The sequence below is a fragment of the Ovis aries genome, chromosome 26, assembly GCF_016772045.2.
Source record: "Ovis aries strain OAR_USU_Benz2616 breed Rambouillet chromosome 26, ARS-UI_Ramb_v3.0, whole genome shotgun sequence".
NCBI classification, from domain to species: Eukaryota; Metazoa; Chordata; class Mammalia; order Artiodactyla; family Bovidae; genus Ovis; species Ovis aries.
The window spans coordinates 37,954,243-37,969,328 of NC_056079.1; the positions used below are offsets into that span (position 1 = coordinate 37,954,243).

Consider the following 15,086-nt stretch of genomic DNA (forward strand, 5'->3'; position numbering starts at 1 on the left):
AGTGCTCTGCATGTGGGTGGAGAGCTGGGGTTAGGATCGCTGGGCCGCTCTTTAGCTCATGTTTTTCCCTTCCGGGTGCTGTGAGCTGCCATTCCCAGCTCATAGAGAGCTCCTCTGCAGTTGACCGGAATGGGAAGCTAGTCTCATTTCCCCAGGGATTAGACTCGAAGGAGAAAAATTGGGCTCTGATTCATTAGTATATAAAATTGAGTTTGTGGTGAGCACAGCTGTAACTATTAATCACTTGGGAAGAAACGTCCAATTAATGGAGCAGTCTCTACTTGCTTGTGCATGCTAATAGTTTGTGTAGTGGTTGGGAGACCTTTTCCTGGGTCTTGTAGTACATAAATACCTTCTCTATCTGTGCTTTTTAGAGAGTTGCTAGCGACCAGATAATAGCCAGCAGCCTCAAATACAGCCTTCTTCAGTGTGACTTTTATTAAAGTGAAGCTGCTGCTGCTGCTAAGTCGCCTCAGTCATGTCCGACTCTGTGCAACCCCATAGATGGCAGCCCACCAGGCTCCCTCGTCCCTGGGATTCTCCAGGCAAGAACACTGGAGTGGGTTGCCATTTCCTTCTCCAATGCATGAAAGTGAAAAGTGAAAGTGAAGTCGCTCAGTCATGTCAGACTCCTAGTGACCCCATGGATGGGAGCCCACCAGGCTCCTCCGTCCATGGGATTTTCCAGGCAAGAGGACTGGAGTGGGGTGCCATTGCCTTCTCCGTTAGAGTGAAGGGTGTGTACCAAAATATAATAGACTTAGATTACTCACTTAGCAAATTGTCATTACTCATACTCATTTTGTGTCACTTTCTCATACTGAATATGTTTTCTGTTGCTTAGTAAAAATAGATTATTATTCTGTTTTCTTTTTTAAATACAACTTTTCCTATTGCATTGCAAATTGAAATCCTGAATGCGTCTCTGTATTACTGGAGGGGTTTATTGATTATTAGACACAAAAGCATTGATCCTTATTATTCACAGTTATGGATTATGATTTGTTGTTGTGTTGTTCAGTTGATAAGTTGTGTCTGACTCTTTGTGACCCCTTGGACTGTAGCCCAATAGGTTCCTCTGTCCATGGGATTCTCCAGGCAGGAATCCTGGAGTGGGCTGCCATTTCCTTCTTCAGGAGATCTTCCCAGATCAGTGATGGAACCTGTATCTCCTGCACTGGCAGGTGGATTCTTTACCACTGAGCCACCAGGGAGACCAAGAATTATGATTACTTAGAGGTAAAATGTATTTGAGATATTTTACTCTGCAAGGCTTATTATGTTGCTTTGTAAACTGGACCTCTGTCTTCAATTTTTTTTTATTAATTTATGAAATTTCAGACTAAAGGGGAAAAATCAGTCACCCTCTGTCTATGGGATTGAATTCTTCCTTGACAGGCCAAGGGCAGTGTGTCTTTAAGCCTGAAAGTTCTGTCCACTTTCCAGTGTTGAAATAACTTAAGAATTTATAGTTCTTTTATCATAATAACTGATTTTTAAGATGTTTGCTAACTGATATTCATTAGAGAACAGAGAGCACCGTGGATGTTATTGCATTTATGAACAACCTACAGGGAAAGGAGAGAAGCGGACTTCTAGTGGCTAGGTTAGCCATGACTTAGAAAGGACTGAAAATCTGCTGAACCGTGCTTACAAGAAATAGTATTCTCTTGACAGTGCTGTACGAAAGTGAATTTGCCTGTGCATTTTTATTTCACAAGTGATCTGTCCAATGGCATGAACATTCAAAGTCTGGGAAAATATCCCAGTTTTTAAAAATAGAAAAACCTTACCTTTCCCTCAGCTCCTTTCCTTTCAGCTCCAGTGTAATTTCTTTAAGGGTATGTACAGATGTTAATGTACAGGCATTTACTAATGCTCAGTTTTACATTTGTAGTCTTTTTTTTTTTTTTTTTTAGAACTTTATGGTCTTCTGTGTAAGGGTAGAGTTGTTGACCATCATTCATTTTGAGAGAAATTCTCTGTGAGCTATAAACTAAAGACAGGGTCCCATCACGGTCTAGGTGGCTCTCTTCCTCTGCTGAAAGGATGCTGGATCAGCTGGAAGGCAAACCCGGACCAGAAGGCACAGCCTTTCTCTGCACAGGAAGGAGAGACTGCCTCTTTTCTTTACTTGTTTACTTAACTGAACACTTGGGCCTTTCAGTCAGGAGGTAGGAACTCTTGAGATTATCTTTTAGAGTAAAAACCTACTATTTAAATGTAGTCAGCACAATTCATAGATATTGATGTCCTTCTCTGGAGGAGTGCTTCTATATTTTAAATGTATGCGGATCACCTGGGGTTCTTTTGAGATTCAGATTCTGATTAGGAAGGTCTGAAGTGATAGCTGAGTCTGCATTTTGAACAAACACCTGGGTGCTGCTGCTGCTGCTGCTGCTCCGCGGCCACACTTGGAGTAGAAAGGTTCTAGGGCAGTGCTTTCAAATAGACTTCTCCTGAGCATGGAAAAGCGTTCTCTGAATCTGCTGCCATGTTGTAGCCAGCTACATATGGAGCACTGGATTTTCAATTTTATTTAATTTTAATTAATTTAAATTTAAGTAATTTTATGTGACTGTGACTGCCATATGGAACAGCATAGCATTTGGAGAGTAAGATAATCAGCTGAGAAATTTAAGTTTAGTGGTAATTGCCCATGTAGGATTATGGTGAATTCTAAAACCATGGCCAAGTTGTCCCCACTTAACTTGACCTCTGCTTAAACTTCGTCTGAGTAGACAACACGTGCAGATGGAGTTGCTGGACTGCAAACTCCGTGATGGCCTTGCTTGTCGCTCTGCTTTCCAGTGTTCAGCATATTCTTGGCGCACAGTAAATGCTGGCTGATGAAGTGGAAGAATTGGGTGGTTCCAAAGTTAGGAAGGACCTCCCCACCCCCCACAGTGTCTCCAGCATTCTGTTCAGCCTGTCCTTGGGAGTAGGGGACAGAATTTGAGTGGCATTGGCATGTAGTATTTTGCTTATGTTTTGGGAAGCATCTTTCCGTTTCTGTTTTGAAATTCTATTGAACGGTATCCTGTTGGTTATAGGACAGTCTTCATTCATTCACTGATTGAACAAATATCCATTTTGCTTAGTACTGTTATTCTAGGCTCTGGGGATATAATAATGGTAAAGATATCAGACAGAGTTGTTTTGGAGTTTATGTTCTAGTGGCAGTACAACAAGACAGAACAAAGGAAGAACCTTTTCCTTCCTAAAAATGACTCGGCCCAGTTCCTGGGGAACGTATGATGTGTATATTGCTGTTTCATGGACGTGGCCATCATAGTCTTTTGGGAAGCCTGCATCCAGTTGCTCAGAATCCCTCATGATAAACTTCTTTACTTCACATTTCTACTGTGAAACTGTGACCAAGTCTGCAGTAGGCTTGCCAAATCATTCTTTTTCTTTTTTCTTCCTCCCCGCCTCCTCCATTTCAGCCCTTTTCTTTGAAGGAGTTTGTTACCCAGAGTAGAAAGAAATCCATTTCATTTGCTGATCCTCAGACAGGATCATTCTTCGAAGGGCCAGGGCTTTTCTGAAGCTCATCTTTTGGAGCAGGCTTGTTTCCCCATGATCCTGAGAATTTTTTTGAGTTTTAATTGATGTACACCATTAAATTCGTTTCAGACATACAGCTTAATATTACATATTGTATAATGTTTGTGTCCATCACCATCCATAGTTATAAAAGGGTTTTTTCTTGTGATGAGGACTTTTAAGATTTACTCTTTTACCCACTTTCAAATATGCAATACAGTGTTATTAACCATGACCCCCAGGCTATATATTGCATCCACTTGATTATTTTGTAATTGAAAGTGTGTAACTTTTTGAACCACTTCACCCATTTCACCTACTCCTCACCCCCGCCGCCTGGTAACTTCTAGTCTGTCCTTTGTATCTGTGATCTTGATTTGCTCTTTCTTTTTAAGATTTCACAAATAAGAGTGATCATATGGTATTTGTCTTTCTCTGACTTACTTCATTTAGCGTAATGCCCTCAAGGTCCCCTCGTGGCTCAAATGGTAAAGAATCTGCCTGCAATGCAAGAGACCTGGGTTCCATCCCTGAGTTGGGAGGATCCCCTGGAGAAGGGAATGACAGCCCTCTCCAGTCTTCTTAGAGAACTGTAAAATCCCATGGACAGAGGAGCCCGGCAGGCTGCAGTCCATGGGATCCCAAAGAGTCGGACGCAACTGAACACAACTGAGTGGCTAACGCTTTCTGAGCTGCCTTGGTGGTTCAGTCCGTAGGGAATCCACCCACCAATGCAGGGAACCCGGGCTCGATCCCTGGGTGGGGAAGATCCCCTGGAGAAGGCAATGGCAATGCACCCCAGTATTCTTGCCTGGGAAATCCCATGGACAGAGAAGCCTGGAGGGCTACTGTTCATGGAGTCGCAACAGTTGACATGACTTAGTGACTACACCAACACCTCAAGGTCCAATCATGTGTTGCAAATGGCAAGATTTATTGCTTTTTATGGCTGAATAATATCCATATTATTCCATAATAATATCCTTTTATAGCTAAGTTCGGAGAAGGCAATGGCACCCCACTCCAGTACTCTTGCCTGGAAAATCACATGGACAGAGGAGCCTTGTAGGCTGCAGTCCATGGGGTCGCTGGGAGTTGGACACGACTGAGCGACTTCCCTTTCACTTTTCACTTTCATGCATTGGAGAAGGAAATGGCAACCCACTCTAGTGTTCTTGCCTGGAGAATCCCAGGGACAGAGGAGCCTGGTGGGCTTCCGTCTGTGGGGTCGCACAGGGTCGGACACGACTGACAAGACTTAGCAGCAGCAGCATGGCTAAGTTAATATATTAATATGTTAATATTATATAGACATATACTATGTGTTAATATACACACAGTTTCTTTATCTGCTCATCCATTAATGGACACTTAGATTATTTCCATTTCTTGGCTGTTGTAAAAAATGTGAACATAAGGGTGCCGATATCTTTTCCAATTAGTGTTTTTGTTTCCTTCAGAAAACAGAAGAAGTGGAAATCCCCAGAAGTGGAATTGCTGTATCATATGTAGTTCTGTTTTTAATCTGTTGAGGGATCTCCATAGGAGGTTGCACTAATTTACGTTCCACCGACAGTGTACTCAGTTCAGTTCAGTTCAGTCACTCAGTCGTGTCCGACGCTTTTCGACCTCATGAATCACAGCACGCCAGGCCTCCCTGTCCATCAGCAACTCCCGGAGTTCACTCAAACTCATGTCCATTGAGTCGGTGATGCCATCCAGCCATGTCATCCTCTGTTGTCCCCTTTTCCTCCTGCCCCAAATTCCTCCCAGCATCAGAGTCTTTTCCAATGAGTCAACTCTTCACATGAGGTGGCCAAAGTACTGGAGTTTCAGCTTTAGCATCAGTCCTTCCAATGAACACCTAGGACTGGTCTCCTTTAGAATGGACTGGTTGGATCTCCTTGCAGTCCAAGGGACTCTCAAGAGTCTTCTCTAACACCACAGTTCAAAAGCATCAATTCTTCGGTGCTCAGCCTTCTTCACAGTCCAACTCTCACATCTATACATGACCACTGGAAAACCATAGCCTTGACTAGACGGACCTTTGTTGGCAAAGTAATATGTCTGCTTTTGAATATGCTATCTAGGTTGGTCATAACTTTCCTTCCAAGGAGTAAGCGTCTTTTAATTTCATGGCTGCAGTCACCATCTGCAGTGATTTTGGAGCCCCCCAAAATATATCAGGTATAATAAAAAGCAGAAATTTGGATTAAGCCAGAGCAAACAAGAATCATTTGTGATAGGAAAACATGGGATCACTGGGACCATAAGGTTCTCTAGAATTGGTTCAAATCATGATTATTGTGGTTTTAATTTGGATTTCTCTGAGGATTAGTCATGTTGAGCAACTTTGCTTGTAGCTGTTGGTCATTGTATATCTTCTTTGGAAAAATACCCATTCAGATCTGCTCATTTTTATTTATTTATTTAATTTTTTTCCTCCTCATTTTTAGATCAGATTTTTTTTTTTTGCTAATATGTAAGGGAGGATACACAGGAAATATAAATAAATGTAACTTTAAATAGAGTTCTTTATACATATATTTACATTTTTTATTTATCTTATTTCTGTGCTGAGTCTTCATTGCTTTGTGTGGACTTCTGCTGGTTGTGGAGCACGGGGGCGTCTCTTCGCTGTGATGGGTGGCTTCTCATCGTAGTGGCTTCTCCTATTGCTGAGCCCTGGCTCGAGGCACGAGGGCTTCTGTAGCTGTACCACGCGGGCTCGGTAGTTGCGGTGCGCAGAGGCTAGAGCTCAGGCTCAGCGGTTGTGGCACACGAGTTAGTTGCTCTGAAACATGTGGAATCTTCCCGGACCAGGGATCGAACGTGTGTCTCCTGTATTGGCAGGCAGGTTCTTATCCACTGCACCACCAGGGAAGCCCTGTTTATATATTTTGGATATGGACACCTTATCAGATACATGATTTGCAAATATTTATTCCCATTCAGTAGATTGCCTTTTCATTTTCTTAATGGTTTCCTTTGTACAGAAGCTTTTTAGTTTGATATAGAAGAACTTCTTTTAAATCACATTGCATTTTATTACAGTTCTGTATCTGTGTTCCAGAAATGGATGGCTATTTAATATACAACCCAAAACACTCCTGAAATTGTTCTTCTTAACTTTCAAAAGTATCCCATTTTTCTCTATATTAAATCAAAATGGAAAAAAATTAAAAAAAAAAAGTGGATTTTGTGCATCACAGGAAAAGCATCAGGAAATAACAGAAAATAATTTGTTAGGAGTCTGACCAAATACACAAAGCAGCAGATACGACTCCACAGAAAAGGGAATATAAATAGATACCCCTTCCCAAAGTACATGTATTTCACATGAGTGTGACAAGCTCTTCTCTCTCCCTTCCCTTCCCTCCTACGCACTTTACACTACATTTTAATTTCTTTAAGGGGGAAAATAAATGCAGAAAAGCTATAAAAACTCTTATTAATTCAAATTCTACTAGTGTGTGGTTTATATTTAGGTAAGTGCTAAAATCTTCTTCTTTTTTTTTTTTTTTAGTACTTAGCAAATCCCATTGTCACGGATGTGAGACCAAATTTGGGCAGGCCTAATTCAGCGAGACTTTCTAGAGGAGAAGCAGCTATTCCGCTTTTCAGCTAGATTCTTACATTAGTAGCAGATGCAGACTGACAGAAGGCAGGAGCTTCCACGAGTGAGGCCTAGAGCCCACAGCAGCGGCACAGGCTGGGCACGGCCTCAGGGCAGCAAGTGGACTTCAGAGAGGGGAGACGGAGGCTGGGAAGGTGGTAGCCTTCGCACCTTTGCCCTGTCCGTTTGCCTTTGTCCTGCCTGCAGGGTGCTCCATCTTGCCCGTGCTCTCCCCCGTGGTTGGTTCTGTTTGTGCCCGTACTTTACCCTGCGCATCGTTCACACACGGCCAGCGTGAGCTTTTAAACACGGGAAAGAGACTAGTCACGCGCTAGCAGCGTTTAGTTCTCAATACCCTGTGTTCAGTACCTAGCAGGTAATTAATGAATGTTTGCAGAATGGATTTTGGAAACAGTGGTCATTTAATGGCAAGTATCCATGGCCTGGTTTTAAAAGGGAACAGAAAAAAAGTCTTAGGGTAAAAGAAGAATTTGTCCTTTCTTTAAATCTCCCTAGCATGAATAGCTTCTATGTTTTAAACATAAGGAAGACATCAGAAATTCTAAATAAGACAGTCAAGATTAATATTTTATGAAGCTTCGTTTGTTGTTAAAGACAGTTCAACTGGTGAGAAGAAATGCAAATAGCAAAATTAGACCACTGTGCACGCTAGCATAGAGGTGCCTTAGGTGGAAGGAAAGATTTGATGTTACGCTGAGTTCTGTAACAAATGCTAGGATCAAGAGCCACCTGGCATTTAAGGCTATTTCTACCCAGAACCTGCAACTAGAAGACTTTTTGCTTTTTATTTTTTTATGCTATTAGAAATGACAGTCTGACAGTTCAGATACCTCTTAGTTTTCCTTAGGAATTTACTCCTGAGAGATAAAACACCAGGAATCTAGTTCTGACTTTTAATTCTTCTAAAATACCTTATTGAACATCAGTTCGTTTACCTTGGTCATGCCACTTAGCCTCTCAGAACATTTACCTGCCCTGGTCTGTACTAGTCCTTATCTAGGTGAAAAGTGAACAAAGCTCATTAGACCAGTTCTGTAATGCAGGGCAGGAGGGCTAGTTGGAGTAGCAAAGCCGCCTGCCACTCCGGGCACGCTTTGCGCTCTGCCTTTCCTCTCTGTCTTGACCAGATGCCAAGCTGCCTATCAAGACATCACAGGCTCGGTGGTTAAAGAATACGCCTACCAGTGCAGGGGACATGGGTTTGATCCCTAGTCTGGGAAGATTCCTCATGCCTCGGGATGACAGCTTATGCGCCACAACTACTGAGTCTGAGCACCCTGAGACTGTGCTCCACAACAAGAGAAACCTCCTCGGTGAAAACCCCACCCGCTACAACTACAGAGTCCACATGCGTCATCAAAGACCCAGCGCAGCCACAAATAAAATTTAAAGAGACATCATCACAGGCGTTTGCCCACAATTAATGCCAGTACATCTTAATGAAAAGTGTTAGAATGGGAGTGGAGAAATTACTTAATTTCTTTGCTGTCCCCCTGCTTTTTTTTTTTTGAATTTGTAGTCATTTTTCTTTGGGCCAGTGTGCCTGTGGTTACACTAGTGGTTGTTTTATAGATGGCAGTTTAAACTGTTAGGAACTAAGTGGGTTCTTAAATGATGAAGTTTAACTTTTCTTCCTTCTGTTGAATGGATTTCATGATAGTATGTTTTGATGTTAAATGCACATTTGACTTCAGGAATAAATGCCACTTGATCATGGTGTATAATCCTTTTTGATATTTTGCTAGATTCAGCTTACTAAATTTGGGTTAAATATGGACAGCTTTCGGAGAAGGCAGTGGCACCCCACTCCAGTACTCTTGCCTGGAAAATCCCATGGATGGAGGAGCCTGGTGGGCTGCAGTCCATGGGGTCGCTAGGAGTCAGACATGACTGAGCGACTTCACTTTCACTTTTCACTTTCATGCTTTGGAGAAGGAAATGGCAACCCACTCCAGTGTTCTTGCCTGGAGGATCCCAGGGATGGGGGAGCCTGGTGGGTTGCCGTCTCTGGGGTCGCACAGAGTCGGACACAACTGAAGTGACTTAGCAGTAGCTTAGCATGGACAGCTTTCATGGAACACTTCATCATAGATTAAAGATTATAGCCTTTTGAAGCTTTAAAATTTGAATATCCTGATAATTTATTTTATGTGTGTATACCAGATATAATGTAAAGTTCCCTTGACATTTGTAAGCAGGTGAGTTCAGCAAGGGCTGGTGATTAAGGGAACAATTAGTTAAGAGAGCAGATTTAAGTTAGATCTTGAAAGATGAAAATACTCTGATGATATAGAGGTGAGAAGAAAAAGTGTGTCATATGCAGAGAAGAGATGGACCGAAGCCAAAGGAAAAAAAGACTCAGAGTGTTAGCTTGATTTCTGGTGTATATTAGAGAGGACCTTTCAAGAGCGGTCATGTGCTGCGTAACCCTCAGTTAAGCAAAAGTATATCGACAAGGTTGTTGAGTGAGAGGAAAGAGCAGATGGGAAAGATAGATCGGGGCTGGATTATGGATCTCAACTCCTGGATGAAGGAGTTTGAATTTTGGACTTTATTCTGTAGGTGGTGAAGAATTACTGAAAGCAAGTGAAGTTTTTGCTTTAGGAAGATTATTGTATGTAAGATGAAGTGGGAGATAAGGCTGGACTTTGGATAACCGTTTCGGAAGATGCTTTTAAATTTCAGGGAAAAGACTGAAGACGCATGCTAGGTCAGCTCACTTCCAGTAAAGATGGAGGGAAGAGGACGCTGTAAAGCTTAGCGGAGGTCGATGAATAAGCTCTGGTTTTTGTTATGTCGTGTTGGCAAGTCCATCGTTCTGATGGGCCTGTTTTCTTGCTGATCATGCAAGGTAACTGAATTAATTCTTTGATTCCTTTGACTTTTGCCACTCTATACTGTATGATCTTCAAGTGTTTGTAGAGGCATTTGTTATTGTTTGGTCGTGAAGTGGTGTCTGACTCTTTTGTGACCCCATGGACTGTAGCCCGCCAGGCTGATCTGTCCATGGGATTCTCCAGGCAAGAATACTGGACTGGGTTGCCATTTCCTTCTCCAGGGGATCTTCCTGATTCAGGGACCGACCCTGGGTTTCCGGCATTGGCATGCAGAATCTTTACCTTTGAACCACCTGTGAAGCCCCTTGTAAAGGCATGCTCTAACTTAAATAACACATCTAGAGGAAATATTTCCCCCTGTGAACTAAGTACTTCTCAAATAATTTAAAGCTATTTTACTATGTTAAAAAAGCTCGTGCTTTTGGATTGTATACTTTTTTCTTTCTTTGTATTTTAGCAATACATTTATAGCTTTTAAACTACCAGAAGAATTTTAAGTCCCCCATGTGATTAAGGAAGAAAAAACTGTTAAAAGCCTAAAAAGTGTAAAATATGAAAAATGTTTTTAAAAACGTGTAAAAAGATGTAAGCAAGTGCCAATACTTCCCAAATTATTTTATGACGCCGACGTTACTGCCCAAACTAGATAGCGCTTGACAGTTACAGCCCAGTGTCATTTATGAATATAGGTGCAAAGTCACTAGAAAGCTGAATCTAGCAACATGTAATGGAGAAGGCGATGGCACCCCACTCCGGTACTCTTGCCTGGAGAGTCCAACGGACAGAGGAGCCTGGTGGGCTGCAGTCTATGGGGTCGCTAAGCGTCTGACACGACTGAGTGAGTTCACTTTCACTTTTCACTTTCATGCATTGGAGAAGGAAATGGCAACCCACTCCAGTGTTCTTGCCTGGAGAATCCCAGGGATGGGGGAGCCTGGTGGGCTGCCGTCTATGGGGTCACACAGAGTCGGACAGGACTGAAGCGACTTAGCAGCAGCAGCAGCAACAGGTAAAAAAGGATTCTATAGCATGAGCAAGTAGCATTTATTCCAAGAATGCAAGGTTGGTTCAGTATATAGAAGTCTGTTGACATAATACACTCTTACCAGAATAAAAGAATCCACATGGGCATCTCAACTGACAGAGAAAAAAACATTTGACAAAATTTGGTACCTTTTCATGATAGAAACACTTGATAAACTAGAGATGAAAGGGATCTTCCTTATCCTGATATAGGGCATTTGTGAAAACCCTACAGCAAACATCATACTTCATGGGGGAAGACTGAAAGCTTTCTCGTAAGATCCAGAATAACACACAGACATCTACCTCTTACCACTTCTGTGCAGCATTGTACTGGAGGTTCTGGCCAGTGCTATTAGAGAAGAAAAAGAAATAAAAGGCATCTAGATAAGAAAGGAAAAAAGTAAAACTTCCTCTGTTCACAGATAACATGATCTTGTATATACGAAAGCCTAAGGAGTCCACAGAGAGACCATTAGAACTTGTAAGTTCGGCAACCAGCTGTATTTGTACATGCTAGCAGTGAAGGACCTGAAATGAAAAAATTCTGCTTATAATAGCATCAAAAAGAAAATACTTAGGGGAGTCAGTTTAACAAAAGTAGTGTAAAACTTGTACATTTGAAACAAAAAGATGTTAAAAGAAATGAAAGAAAATTAAATGGAGAGACATCCTATAGTCGTGGATCAAAAGACCTGATGGTAATATTGTTAGGATGCAGTGCTCTACAGATTCATCCCAGCCTCTGTGACAGTTTCAGCTGTCTGGTAGCTGATCCTAAAAGTCATACGGGAAATGCCAGGGGCCCAGAGTAGCCACGACAACCGGGAAGAGGGAGAACAGAGCAGGAGGACGCACACTTACTGATTTTGCTTCTGCGCAGCTACGGTAATCAAGATGGCGTTACACTGGCTTCAGGCTCAGTGGAGTAGAATTCAGAGTCCAGACATAAACCTTCACATTTATGGTCAGTTGATTTTCTTCAAGGGTATTATTGCAGTTCAGTGGGGGAAATAATAGGTTTTTCAACAGCAGTGCTCGGACAAGTGGATAGCCACATGCGACAGAGTGAAGTTATATCTCCACACCCTGTAAAAAGTTAAGTCAGAATGGATCGAAGGTCTGCATGTAGTAGCTAACACTGTAAAACTCTTAAAAAAAGAATAATAAATCTTTGTGACCTTGGATTAGACAATAAATTGTTACTTATGATACCAGACACCTAAGCAACAAAATAAAAACATATAGATAAGTTGGATTTTATCAAAATTTAAAAAAGAATGTGCTTCAAAAAAGCACCATTAACTGGAAAGACAACCCACAGAATGGAAGAAAATATTTGCAAAGTATATGTCTGATAAGGAACTTCTGTTCAGAATATATAAAAGACTCTTCAGTTCAGTTCAGTTCAGTTGCTCAGTCATGTCCAACTCTTTGCGACCCCATGAACTGCAGCATGCCAGGCCTCCCTGTCCATCAGCAACTCCTGGAGTCCACCCAAACCCATGTCCATCGAGTCGATGATGCCATCCAACCATCTCATCCTCTGTTATCCCCTTCTCGTCCTGCCCTCAATCTTTCTCAGCATCAGGGTCTTTTCCAATGAGTCAGCTCTTTGCATCAGGTGGCCAAAATATTGGAGTTTCAGCTGCAACATTAGTCCTTCCAATGAACACCCAGGGCTGATCTCCTTTAGAATGGACTGGTTGGATCTCCTTGCAGTCCAAAGGACTCTCAAGAGTCTTCTCCAACACCACAGTTCCAAAGCATCAATTCTTCGATGCTCAGCTTTCTTCACAGTCCAACTCTCATATCCATACATGACCACCTGAGAAACCATAGCCTTGACTACATGGACCTTTGTTGGCAAAGTAATGTCTCTGCTTTTGAATATGCTATCTAGGTTGGTCATAACTTTCCTTCCAAGGAGTAAGCATCTTTTAATTTCATGGCTGCAGTCACCATCTGCAGTGATTTTGGAGCCCAGAAAAATAAAGTCTGACACTGTTTCCACTGTTTCCCCATCTATTTGCCATGAAGTGATGGGACCAGATGCCACGATCTTCGTTTTCTGAATGTTGAGTTTTAAGCCAACTTTTTCACTCTCCTCTCTCACTTTCATCAGGAGGCTCTTTAGTTCTTCACTTTCTTACAACTCAAAAATGAAAAGAGAAGTTACCCAGTTATAAAATGGGCAAATGATTTGAAGGAGTATTTCTCTGAAGAACCAATACAAATGGCCAACAAGCATTTGACAAGATTCTCAACACTGTTAACCACTGTGCATGTATGTGCTAAGTCGCTTTAGTTGTGTCCGACTCTGTGCGACCCCATGAACTGTAGACCACCAGGATCCTCTGTCCATAGGGTTCTCCAGGCAAGAATACTGGAGTGGGTTGCCATTCCCTTCTCACTAGGGAAATGCAAATCAAAACTGCAGTGAGTTGGCATTTCACACCCACTGTGACAGCTGTGATGAAAAATATGGACAGTATTAGAACTCTCAGACTTTGCTGGTAGAAATATAAAATGGTGCAATTGTGATTTCTCCAAACATTAAACACAGAGTTACCATGTGATGCAGAATCTACTCACAGGTGTGTATCCAAGAGAACTGAAAATAAATGTAGACACAAAAACGTGTGCACAAGTGTTCGTTGTTCATAATAGCCAAAATGTGAAAATAACACCAATGCCCATCAGCAGATAAGTGGAAAGAAGGTACAAGGATGAACCTTGAAACCACTGTGCTATATAAAAAAAAAAAGACAGTGTCACATATTGTGTAATTCTGTTGACATGAAGTAGAACGTGCAGATCTATAGAGGCAGAAGGCAGGACGGATAGTCAGGGCGATGGTTTTTCTTGTGGTCATGTATGGATGTGAGAGTTGGACTGTGAAGAAGGCTGAGCGCCGCAGAATTGATGCGTTTGAACTGTGGTGTTGGAGAAGACTCTTGAGAGTCCTTTGGACTGCAAGGAGATCCAACCAGTCCATTCTGAAGGAGATCCGCCCTGGGATTTCTTTGGAAGGACTAATGCTAAAGCTGAAACTCCAGTACTTTGGCCACCTCATGCGAAGAGTTGACTCATTGGAAAAGATTCTGATGCTGGGAGGGATTGGGGGCAGGAGGAGAAGGGGACGACAGAGGATGAAGTGGCTGGATGGCATCACTGACTAGATGGACGTGAGTCTGAGTGAACTCCGGGAGTTGGTGATGGACAGGGAGGCCTGGTGTGCTGCAGTTCATGGGGTTGCGAAGAGTCAGACACGACTGAGTGACTGAACTGAACTGAACTGAAGAGAGGCAGTTAATGGATAGAGGTTTTCTGGTGGTGCTGGGAGGCGATGAAAATGTTCTGGAGGTAGATAGTGGCGATGCTTGCACAATTTTATGGTATATTAAAGATAACTGAATCTTAAAAGGGGAAAAATTAAAAGTCCTATCACATTCTTCATTGAAATATCTAGAGTGTCAATATACCACAGGAAGAGAAATCTTTATTGCTTTTAACTCTGTTCCTTTTCAAAATCAGAGTTTGAAACTTACTCCCTCCTCAGATTTCAGCAAGTCATGTCCTTTGAGGTCTGTTTTGTGAAGGTGTTATAAATGCTACCATCACAGAGAAGTGCTACCTGGATCTCATCAAGGTTGATTCAAATTTAATTTAAAAATATATTTCAAATTATTAAAAAATAAGATATGAAACAGAACACACTCTAAGATGTATTACTCTTTATCAATTTTTCCGTGCTGTGTATACCAAATGTTAACTCACGTTTCCAAGTTAACGTCATTTTGCATATGTGCCTTGGAATCAAGTCTTTCATGTCATTTTATCGTATATATTCAGACAGCTGTCAGATGTTTCACTGAATAGAAAGGTTGTCGCTTGCAGTGCTTGAAAAGCAGTCACAAAAGCAACAGGTGTCCTCTGTCCTAAAGCCGTCTAGGCGAGGGCACTGCATTTCCAGTGCACATGAGAATATTCTCAATTCAAGGTAACCGAAACCAAGTTCAGAAGGAAATTGGATCCTGGGG

At 42.0% G+C, this 15,086-nt stretch overlaps 1 protein-coding gene across 11 annotated transcripts in view; it reads left to right on the forward strand.

Annotated features, from left to right (window-relative positions):
• Nucleotides 1-15,086, forward strand: part of PSD3 (pleckstrin and Sec7 domain containing 3) — a 590,582-nt gene that overhangs the window by 262,341 nt on the left and 313,155 nt on the right. The window lies entirely within an intron of this gene.